Source organism: Tursiops truncatus, chromosome 5, assembly GCF_011762595.2.
Source record: "Tursiops truncatus isolate mTurTru1 chromosome 5, mTurTru1.mat.Y, whole genome shotgun sequence".
In the NCBI taxonomy this organism is placed as follows: domain Eukaryota; kingdom Metazoa; phylum Chordata; class Mammalia; order Artiodactyla; family Delphinidae; genus Tursiops; species Tursiops truncatus.
The window spans coordinates 97025985-97037786 of NC_047038.1; the positions used below are offsets into that span (position 1 = coordinate 97025985).

Consider the following 11802-nt stretch of genomic DNA (forward strand, 5'->3'; position numbering starts at 1 on the left):
TCATCTCTCATGAGCAATCATTCAATCGTGGACAGCTCCAAATATCAGACAATTCTTTCTTAAACAGAGTAGAATTTCCCTTTCCATGATTTTATTTGTCCCAGTCCCACTCTTTGGTCACATAGGATAAATATAATCATGCCTCCATATAACAGTCCTTTAAATATCTAAAGATGATTACCCTAGTTCCAATAACAGTTTTCTTTTTCTACTTTAAATATTCCATAGGCATGGTTTCCATTCTCGGGGGACTAAATGGATCATTTCAATTATTGGGGTAGACAAAGCTTAAACTGGATTAGATATTTAATAATTTTCTCTCCCACTAAATAAGAGGAAGGTCAGAATAGTTTTAGGTTGAAAAAACACTTGTGTTGTACCCTACAAGGTTATTTTATTGGTGGGTAATTGGCCAAACTTAACTGTAAATCAATGGGGTAACAAATGCATTATGGTACAGCCTTATGATAATTTATTATGTAGCCATGAATAAAATCTTGTTTTGGAAAAACAAAATCACAGAATCCCAGAATGTCAAGATGGACTAGAATGCTGTATTTCCACTGAATAAAAGGTCTAGTGTGGGGCTTCCCTGGTGGCGCAGTGGTTGAGAGTCCGCCTGCTCAATGCAGGGGACACGGGTTCGTGCCCCGGTCCGGGAGGATCCCACATGTCGCGGAGCGGCTGGGCCCGTGAGCCGTGGCCGCTGAGCCTGCGCGTGCGGAGCCTGTGCGTGCGGAGCCTGTGTTCCGCAACGGGAGAGGCCACAGCAGTGAGAAGCCCTCATACCCAAAAGAAAAAAAAAAAAAGGGAAGGTGTCCTATGGAAAAAAGGGGAGGAGCTTGTTTGGGGAATTCTGTATTGAACCAAGTTGCAGAGTCCTTCTCCACCCCCACCCCCCTTGAAAAAAAAAAAAAGGTCTAGTGTGAGAGGAAAACAAAAACCAGAAAAACTTCTGTTTTTTTCCCTGTACATCTGAATTGTGGTAGGAAATAAATTTTTGAACTTATTCCACAAAATTGTCATCAGGAAATAAAGACAAAAGAAAAAAATTAACAAATAAAAATAATATTTTCTAACCCATTCATCCCTTCCCCCCCCCCACATCTAATATGAAATTGAGTACTTTTTATACTGCTGTTCTGAGATTAGTAAATTTTTATCATGTTTTTATCAATAAAATATTCTAATAGCATGATACTCTGATGAATTATCCATTTTTTTCTATAGCTAAATATAAAGTAAATTTAAATCTTTGTTTAATTCTATATGGAGAGCAGTAAAGCCATTTTCAATGTTTTTCATTTTATTTTTATTTCTCTGAAATCAATTAATTTGATCAGAATCAATTCTTTGTTTTGAAGGTTTGGTCACATTTTGCCCATATGTAATTTTACCATTGAAGATTTTGCCACTATAATTTCTTTTCTTTTTTCTTTTGGCTGCGCTGCACGTGGGATCTTAGTTCCCCGACCAGGGATTGAACCCAGGCCCTTGGCAATGAAAGCGTGGAGTCCTAACCACTGGACCACCAGAAAATTCCCTATAATTTCTTTTTATGACCATAATTGCTACCAAATCAAATTTTTCCATTTCTAATTTTGCATATCTAAATTTTGTCAAAAAGGTTTCATTCTTTGATTTTTAGTTAATAAATGTTTTTCTTTTATCAACTGAAAGTTTTGTTTTGTACTTCATTATTTGTTTTCCTTTTTTTGAATTTTTAAGTTTATTTTCTATGTGTCAACATTCTTATTAATACAGATTTCAACCTGATAAAGTCTGAACGAAGCATGTAAAATATTTCCGTTTAGAATTGGTTAAATCAGAGAAAATTTTTTTTTTTTTTTTTTTTTACTCTGTGCGGGCCTCTCACTGCCGTGGCCTCTCCCGTTGCGGAGCACAGGCTCCGGACGCGCAGGCCCGGTAGCCATGGTGCACGGGCCAAGCCGCTCCACGGCATGTGGGATCCTCCCGGGCCGGGGCACAAACCCATGTCCCCTGTATCGGCAGGCGGACTCTCAACCACTGCGCCACCAGGGAAGCCCAGAGACAAATTTTAATTAATTTTGAATATATAACCTCAAAAATAAATATTCACTTAATGTGGCCTTATCTGTTTATGATATCAAAAGGTAGGTTTTATTCTCCCAAAATAAATGTTCTAAGATAAATTCAAGATTCCTTTGAATAAAAAAAAATACACCTTCTAAAACAGTGAGCTTACAAAATAATGCAGTGGATTGCTAGGCATACTTAGTGTAATAGGAAAGTATGCTCACCGAGAAAGAAATTTGAAAAATGACTATAAGCCTTTATGGAAAATTGTAACAAGGTCTTTACTTCATTTACTTTTATCTATGTCATAAATACTAGAAGATAAATTGGACAGTTTGTGACGAAAGTTAGAAAATTTTTTCCATAAAACGAATTTAGGAATCTTTCCTGTTGGCTCTATCTTCCAATCCACCTTCACTGTGTTAAAGAGATAGCGAGTTCTTCCCGATTTTTGGTTCAAGTGAGTGGTTTCCGAATTGACTGGACTCTCAAGGTAGGGAGTTCCTGCTCAGGGTTTCCCCGTCACCAGATCTGTGACTTGTCCAACTTTGAAAATGATCGCAGCCAGTTCATGTTTCACGTGCTGTGTCCGTGGGACAGGTAAAGCTGTGAGAAGCACAGTATTCCCAGCTGTGCACTGCTGAAGAGCATCGTAAGGTAGGTTTTTCACTTATTAAAATGCTTTAACAAGTAGGGATCCAGAACAAGCCTGGTTACTCTCACTTTAGCAGGTATTTGAATTGCTGTCGCAATCACCTTCCCCACGACCCATCTGGCATGGATGGATGAATGAGCTATTGACGTTATGTGGCTTTGGTCACCTGGAGGTCTCCCATGCCGCGGCGCTTCGGCCCTGGAATCCACCCCCTGTGGCAGCAGAGCGGGGTCAGCAGTCACCTCAGGGCTCCACTGTCCGTAAGCTTTCTTAAGTCAATATTTAAAGTTTTCCATGCTATAAAAAGAGATGCGATTTTTAAAAAATAAAAAGTGTATCACTAATTTTATCATGTGCAGGCTTTTTGTCTTTTGTTTTTTCCCCTCTGGCCGTGCAGTGAAAGGGCAGAGTCCTAACCACTGGACCACCAGAGAATTCCCTATCATCTTCAGTTTTAGGTGAAATCAATTTTATTTGATGTCATTCTTATCAGTAAAATTCATTTTGAATTTGGTAAAAGACTGATAATTTATGTTCTTTCTTAGAAAATGCATGAGAAAATTATGAGGATAACTTTTTTTTTTTTTTGCGGTTCGCGGGCCTCTCACTGCCGCGGCCTCTCCCGCTGCGAAGCACAGGCTCCGGAGGCCCAGGCTCAGCGGCCACGGCGCACGGGCCCAGCCGCCCCGCGGCATGCGGGATCCCCTCGAACCGGGGCACGAACCCACGTCCCCTGCATCGGCAGGCGGACTCCCAACCACTGCGCCACCAGGGAAGCCCCTATGAGGATAACTTTTGATCATTCAGGATTCTCCCCATTGTACTAGATGGTCTAACATTTGGCGAATCTAATATTTCCACATACTTAGGTCAGTTTCTATGCGATGTAATAACTGTCTGCCCTATGGCTAATGCAAAGAATAAATAGTGGTATATGAGAATATTCTGAATGGCCAAAATTACAGTCAAAATATCCTTCTTCAGTAAAAAACTGATAAGGTAAATAATCATGTTTCTTTTGCATTTTGGGAAATAACTAGTTCAGTCATATTAAAATGTAAAGAAAACAAACTAAAAGAACTTAAGCTACCATTACATCTCTCTTAAACTAGAAAAAAAAAGTAAACACCAATGTTGGCAAATGAAACACAAATATTGACTAGTACAATGATGTTGTAAATAGCCCTGTAGATTATTCAGTCTTTTTGGAGAGCAATATAACAATAGGGGGCTTCCCTGGTGGCGCAGTGGTTAAGAATCCGCCTGCCAATGCAGGGGACATGGGTTCGAGCCCTGGTTCTGGAAGATCCCACATGCTGCGGAGCAGCTAAGCCCCGTGCACCACAACTACTGAGCCTGCGCTCTGAAGCCCGCGAGCCACAACTACTGAAGCCCTCGCGCCTAGAGCCTGAGCTCCGCAACAAGAGAAGCCATGGCAATGAAGAGCAGCCCCCGCTCGCTGCAACTAAAGAAAACCCGCACCCAGCAACGAAGACCCAACGCAGCCAAAAATAAAAATAAATTAAATAAGTAAAATTTTAAAATATGACAATAGGTATAAAATTATACTACTTTGAGAAATGTATAAGAATTACTCCAATCCAAAGGAATAAAGAATATTTACAAAGATATTTATGCTCTCCTTCATAACAAAAAAAATCTGAAAACCACAAATCCTAATCATGATTTTTCTTTCAACCATGTTTTAAAATTGGAGTATAATTAATATACAATGTTGTGTTAGTTTCAGGTGTACAGCTAAATGATTCAGATATGTATATACTTTTTCAGATTCTTTTCCATTATAGGTTATTACAAGATATTGAATATAGTTCCCTGTGCTATACAGTAGGTCTTTGTTGTTTATCTGTTTTATGTAGAGTGTGTATATGTTAATCCCAAACTCCTAATTTATGCGCCCCGCCCAACTATCCTCTTTGGTAACCATAAGTTTGTTTTCTATGTCTGTGAGTCTATTTCTGTTTTGTGAATTTATAAAAATTAATTTTTTCATAACCAACATTCATTTACACGTTCCCACATCTACAGTTTTTTTTTTTTTTTTTCTTCATTCCTTTTTGTATCTCAGGCCTTTTTCCTCTAGGATCTATATTTACTATTGGCTTTAGAATCTCCTTTAGTGAAAGCTTCCTCATGATGAAGTGTTTTATTTTTTAATTAATTAATTAATAATTAATTTTTGGCTGCCTTGTGTCTTCCTTGCTGTGCCCGGGCTTTATCTAGTTGTGGCGAGTGGGGGCTACTCTGTTGTGGTGTGCGGGCTTCTCATTGCGGTGGCTTCGCTTGCTGCGGAGCACGGGCTCTAGGCGTGCAGGCTTCAGTAGTTGTGGCACTTGGACTCAGTAGTTGTGGCTCATGGGCTCTGGAGTGAAGGCTCAGTAGTTGTGGTGCATGGGCTTAGTTGCTCTGCGGAATGTGAGATTTTCCCAGGCCAGGGCTCGAACCTGTGTCCCCTGCATTGGCAGACAGATTCTTAACCACTGCACCACCACGGAAGATCCGATGATGAAATGTTAATATTTTCTTCTTTCAGAAAATATTTTTATTTCACCTCCAATCTTGAAAAATTTTTGGCTGCTAGAGAATTCTCAGTTCTCGTTATTTTCTTTTAGCATTTTTAAATATACCATTCCACTATTGGCTGGCTTCCATTGTTTCTTTTTTTTTTAAGTTTATTTGTTTTATTTATTTATTTTTGGCTGCGTTGTGTCTTCCTTGCTACATGTGGTCTTCCTCTAGTTGCCGCGAGCAGGGGCTACTCTTCGTTGCGTTGCTCAGGCTTCTCATTGCAGTGGCTTCTCTTGTTGCGGAGCATGGGCTCTAGGCACGTGGGCTCAGTAGCTGTGGCTCTCGGGCTCTAGAGCGCAGGCTCAGTAGTTGTGGCACACGGGCTTAGTTGCTCCGCGGCATGTAGGATCTTCCCCGACCAGGGCTCGAACCCGTGTCATGGAAGATTCTTAACTACTGCACTGCCGGGGAAGCTCACTTCCATTGTTTCTATTCAGAAGTCAGCAATAAGCCTTACTACACCTTTGGAAATAATGCTTCTCTCCCCAGCTGCCTGTTATCTTACTCTCTTATTAGTTATTTTTCATACTTTTACGTGGAAATTTACAACATTCACTAAATTAGGAATAATCATATTATGAACTCATGTACCCACTACCCAATTAAAAAATTATCAGTGTCATTCCAAACTTGTTTTATTCTACCTCTTTCTTTTTATGCTGTAAATACCGTATACCATTTTATTCTACCTCTTTCTTTTTATGCTGTAAATACCATATATGGTATAATATAAATATTTTGTATGTATCTCTAACAGGTAAGAACTTTCTTTAAAAGATAACTAAATACCATTGTGATGTCCATGTTTAAATTTCCCTTAATGTGTTTAAAAATTGTCTTGTCAGAGTTGATAGTTCAAATCTGTTTTCAATAAAGGTGTATACTTTGTATTGGATTAATGTACCTTTTTTTAGTCACAACTTTTTTTTTTTAGTCACAACTTTAAAGAGATATAATTCACATAACATAAAATTTATTTTTTAAATGTACAATTTAGTGGTTTGTAGTAAGTTTACAGAACTGTGTAGTCATCACCACTTTAGAATTTTTTCTTCAAAAAAGGAATCCCATACACATCAGCAGTCATTTCCTACTGTGTCTTCTTCTAGCCCCTGGGCAAGTATTAATCTATTTTCTGTCTTTATGGATTTACATATTTTGGACATTTCATATAACTGGGCAAATAATGTCATATAACTGGGCATATAATATCATATAGCATTTTCATATATAATATTTATATAACATGTGACCTTTTGTGTCTAGCTACTTTCACTTGGCATGTTTTCAAATATAATCCATGTTGTATTATGTGTCAGTACTTTATTATTTTTGTGACTAAATAATATTCTATTGCACAGATATACACCATTTTGTTTATCCATTCATCAGTTGTTGAACATTTGGATTGTTTCCATTTTTCAGCTATTATAAATAATGTTGCTATGAACATTTGTATACAAGTTTTTGTGTGGACATGTTTTCATTTTTCTTGGTATTTACCTAAGAGTAAAATTGCTGGGTCATAAGGTAACTCTATGTTTAACTTTTTGAGGAAATGTCACATTGTTTTCTAAAGTGGTGCCACAATTTTACATTCCAACCAGCAATGTATGAGGATTGATTTCTCCACATTCTCACCAAATCTTGTTATTGTCTGTCTTTTTGATTTGGCCATACTAGTATGTTCAAAGCAGTATCTCATTGCATTTTTGATATTTGCATTTCCCTAATGACCACTGATATTCAGCATCTTTTCATGTACTTTTTTTTTTTTTTTGGCCACTTTGTGTGACTTGCGGGATCTTAGTTCCCTGACCAGGGATTGAACCCAGGTCCTTGGCAATGGTCGCGTGGAGTCCTAACCACTGGACCACCAGGGAATTCCCTCATGTACCTTTCGACCATTTGTATATCTTTTTTTGAGAAATGTCTATTTGGATTCTTTGCCCATTTTATAATTTGTCTTTTTTTGTCTTTTTGTCTTTTTTTTTCTTAGTTGTGTTTCTTTTATATTCTAGTTACAAGTCGTTCATCAGATATGTGTTTTCCAATATTTTCTCCCATTCTGTGGATTGTCTTCACTTACTTGATGGTGTACTTCGAAGCACAAATGTTTTTAATTTTGATGAAATCCAATTTATCTGGTTTTTTTTTTTTGCACTTGTGCTTTTGGAAAACATTGCCTAATCCAAGATGGCAAAGATTTACTCCAATGCTTCTACATTTTCTTCTAAGAATTTTAGTTTTAGCTATTACATTTAGATCTTTCACCATTTGCATATTTGCATACAATTTTTGTATATGTTATAAAGTAGGTGTCCAACTTCATTTTTTTGCATGTAGATATCAAATTGTCCCAATACTGTTTGTTGAAAATTCTACTCTTTCCCCATTGCATTGTGTTGGCAACCTTATCAAAACTCAATTGATCATAAATTTAATAATTTATTTCTGGACACTCAACTCTATTCCATGGATCTATGTCTATCTTTATGCCAGTACAACACTGCCCTGATTACTGCAGCTTGTAGGAAATTTTGAAATCAGGAAGTGTGAATCCTCCAACTTTCTTCTTTTTTCCCCAAGATAGTTGGGCTATTCTGGGTCCCTTAAATTTCCATAAAAATTTTAAGCTCAGCTTGCCAATATATGCAAAATGTCCAGCTGAAATTTTGATAGTGATTACATTAAATTTCTAGATCAGTTTGGAGACTACTGCCATTTTAATGATATTAAGCCAAATCCATGTACGTGGGCTATATTTCCATTTATTTAAGTCTTCTTTCATTACTTTTATCAATGTCTTATAGTTAGCTATTTACCAATCTTACATTTCTTTTGTTAAATTTATTCCTAAGCATTTCATTCTGTTTTGATGCTATTGCAAAAAGAATGTTGTCTTAATTTCAGTTTTGGATTGTTCATTGCTAGTGAATAGAAATAAAACTGATTTTTGTACATTGATCTTGTATCCTGCCACCCTGCTGAACTAATTTATTCTAATATTTTTGTGGATTTTCCATATACAAGGTCATGTCATCTGCAAATATAGTTTTATTGATACTTCTTCCTTTTCAATCTGTATAAATTTTACTTCTCTTTCTTGCCTAGCTGGCCTGGCTAAAATTTTCAGTACAAGATTGAATAGGAGTAACAAGAGCTGACATCCTTGTCTAGTACTCCATCTCAGGTGGAAAGCATTCAGTCTTTTACCATTAAGTATGATAGTAGCTATGGGGTGTTTTAGACAGGAGGTTCCCCTCTAAATTAGCCTGCTTAGGCTGCCATAACAAAATACTATAGACTGGTGGTTTAAACATTAGGCATTTAGGGACTTCCCTGACGGTCCAGTGGGTAAGACTGTATGCCTCTGATGTAGGGGGCCCGGGTTAGATCCCTGGTCAGGGAACTAGATCCCGCATGCATTCTGCAACTAAGAGTCCACATGCCATAACTAAGAAGTCTGCATGCCACAACTAAAAGATCTTGTATGCTGCAACGAAGTTCTTGTGTGCCCCAACTAAGATGTGGTGCAGCCAAAATAAATAAATAAATATTAAAAAAATAAACAATAGGCATTTATTTTCTCATATTTCTGGAGGCTAGAAACCTAAGATCAAGGTGCCAGCAGGATTGGGTTCTGGTGAGGCCTCTTTTCCTGGCTTGCAGTGACCTCCTTCTTGCTGTGTCCTGACATGGCCATTTCTGTGTTTGTGTGTGTGTGTGTGTGTGTGTGTGTGTGTGTGTGTGTGTACATTTAGAGGGAGGGAGAGATTGATCTCTGGTGTCTCTTCCTTTTCTTATAAAGACATTAGATTAGGGCACTACCCTATGACTTCATTTAACATTAGTTATCTCCTTAAAGGTCCTATTTCCAAATACAGTCACATTGGGTGTTAGGGCTTCAACATGAAAATTTTTTGGGGGGGGGGAGGGGACACAATTTAGTCCATAACACCTGCTATTCCTAGTTTGTTTAATTTTTTTTTTTTAATCATGGAAGTGTATTGGATTTTGTCAAGTGCTTTTTCTGGTGCATTGAGGTTATTATCTAGTTTTTGTTCTTTTGTATATTAATATGGTGCGTTACATTGCGGGTTGATTTTTAGCTGTTAAACCAACCTTACATTCCTGGGATAAATCTCACTTAGTCATAATGTATAATCCTTTTTACATGTTACTGGGTTCTGTTTCCTAGGGTTTTGATTTTTTTTTTTTTTTTCTTTTCTTTTTGAAAGAATGTGTGTGGGGAATTCCCTGGCATTCCAGTGGTTAGGACTCCATGCTCTCACTGCTGAGGGCCCAGATTCAATCCCTGGTCAGGAAACTAAGACCCCACAAGCTGTGTGGTGTGGCCAAAACATGAACAAACAAACAAAACAAACAAAAACCCCCATAAAATAAAGAATGTGTGTGTATATATTTATAAGAATTATTGGTCTGTAGTTTTCTTGTTATATCTTTGTCAGGTTTTGATATCAGGATAATATTGGCCTCATAGAATGAGTTAGAACGTATTCCCTTCTCTTTTGTTTTCTGAAAGATTTTGTGAAGGATTAGTGTTAATTCTTTAAATGTTTGGTAAAATTCACCAGTGAAGCCTATAGTTCTAGGGTTTTCTTCATGGAAAGTTGTTTTTTGTTTGTTTGCTTGTTTTTGTTTTTTTTTTTTGCGGTACGCGGGCCTCTCACTGCCGTGGCCTCTCCCGCTGCGGAGCACAGGCTCCGGACACGCAGGCTCAGCGGCCATGGCGCACGGGGCCCAGCCGCTCCACGGCACGTGGGATCCTCCCGGACCAGGGCACGAACCCGCATCCCCTGCATCGACAGGCGGACTCTCAACCACTGTGCCACCAGAGAAACCCTGTTTTTTAAAATTATTAATTCAATGGCTTTACTTGTTCAGTTTTTCTATTTCTTCTTGAGGTAGTTTCAGTAGTTTTTGTCTTTCTAGGAATTTACCTATTTCAACTAGGTTATCTAATTTGTTCATTGTATTCCCTCATTGGGAAGTTGCAATGTCACAAAGCTTACTGTTCTGAGATTCAGTCATTAAAAAAAAGAAGCTCCTTGGACTGTTGCAAAACTTTATTTCCAATGTTAAGAAAAAGTTGATTTTGACAATTTTTTGCCATTGTTCTCATTCCTTTTATGGAGTAGTGAAATTTTGGATGTCCTCACTCTGCTATTCTGGCACTTATTCTGATTAATTCATCTATTATACATCCATTCCTCACTCTCTTGAGGTTTTTTTTTGTGCTAAAAATGAATTTAATAAAGACTATTTTAGTACCTTAGCCTCTCCAGGAGACTTGGAAAGCCACACTTGGGAACTCTCATCCAGGAACCATTTCCAAAATCACACCACAAAGCTGGCTCCATAAAGCCACCGTGTTTCTACTGCTGCTGCTCCTGCTATCCACAGATCCTGCTGCTTTCAACACTGACATCATCAATGCTAGATACTGGATGCTGCCGCTAGAACATCACTGCTCCTTTGGAAAAGTAGCTACCACCATGGCTGCCACCTGCCCTAGCATTGATTCCACTAAATCAATTTGATTCACTAGCGTTTGTCTCAAAGTCTAATGTAGGAGAATTCTGACTGATAGAGCTGTGGTCATATATCTGTGCTCTGGCTGTAAGAAAGGCTGGGTAAGTTGATTTTTTAAATATTATGTTGGGTGGTACTCTTTGCTTCTTACCAAGACTCGTATGATGGGAATTCCCCAAACATGGGATGGTAGTCTCCATTTTCCATAAAATACTTGCTATGTCATAATTAAAGAAAGAATAGTGATTTGCACTTTAAATGCTTGCTTACCATAATACATGTTGCTTACCATAAGTCTTTTAATCTTAAACCACCTCCGCTCCCCACTAATTTCATGTCATCTATTTTTTGAAGAAGTGGGACATTCTAATAGTTGAATTTTCCACATTCTAGATTTGGATTGTTGCATCCTCATGGTAGTTTAACATATGCCTCTATTTCTTGTATTTCCTACTTACTTGTGGTTGGATATCTAGATTTAGCTCCTTTTAAAATTTTGTCTTTGTGGTTGAATATTTTGGTTTCACCATGATGTATCTTTGTAAAGATTTCTCTGTATTTTTCCTACTTGCAGTTTGTTGGTATACTGAATCTGTAGATTGTCTTCCATCGCTTCTGAAAAAATTTCAGCCATTATCTCTTCAAATATTGTCTCTTATTCTGCCTCTTCTTCTAAACCTCCAATTAAATATGTTATATCTACCCACTGTATCCTATATGTCACTGGTTCTCTATGGCAATTTTCATGTTTTTATCTTTTCATGCTACATTTTGGATAGTTTCTTCTCATTTTTTCCTTCAGTTCTGCAATTCTTAAGTTGTGTCCAATCTGTTGTTAGACCCACCTATCTTTTGTTTTTAATTTCATTTATTGTATTGTTTTATTTGTATAAGTTCTGTTTGACTCTTTTTTTTTTTTTTCTGTACGCGGGCCTCTCACTGCT

General features: G+C 37.7%; 1 pseudogene; it reads right to left on the reverse strand.

Annotated features, from left to right (window-relative positions):
* Positions 1-2472: 2472 nt before the first annotated feature.
* LOC101328035 (small ribosomal subunit protein uS17m pseudogene) lies at positions 2473-11492 on the reverse strand (annotated as a pseudogene).
* Between the last annotated feature and the right edge of the window lie 310 nt (positions 11493-11802).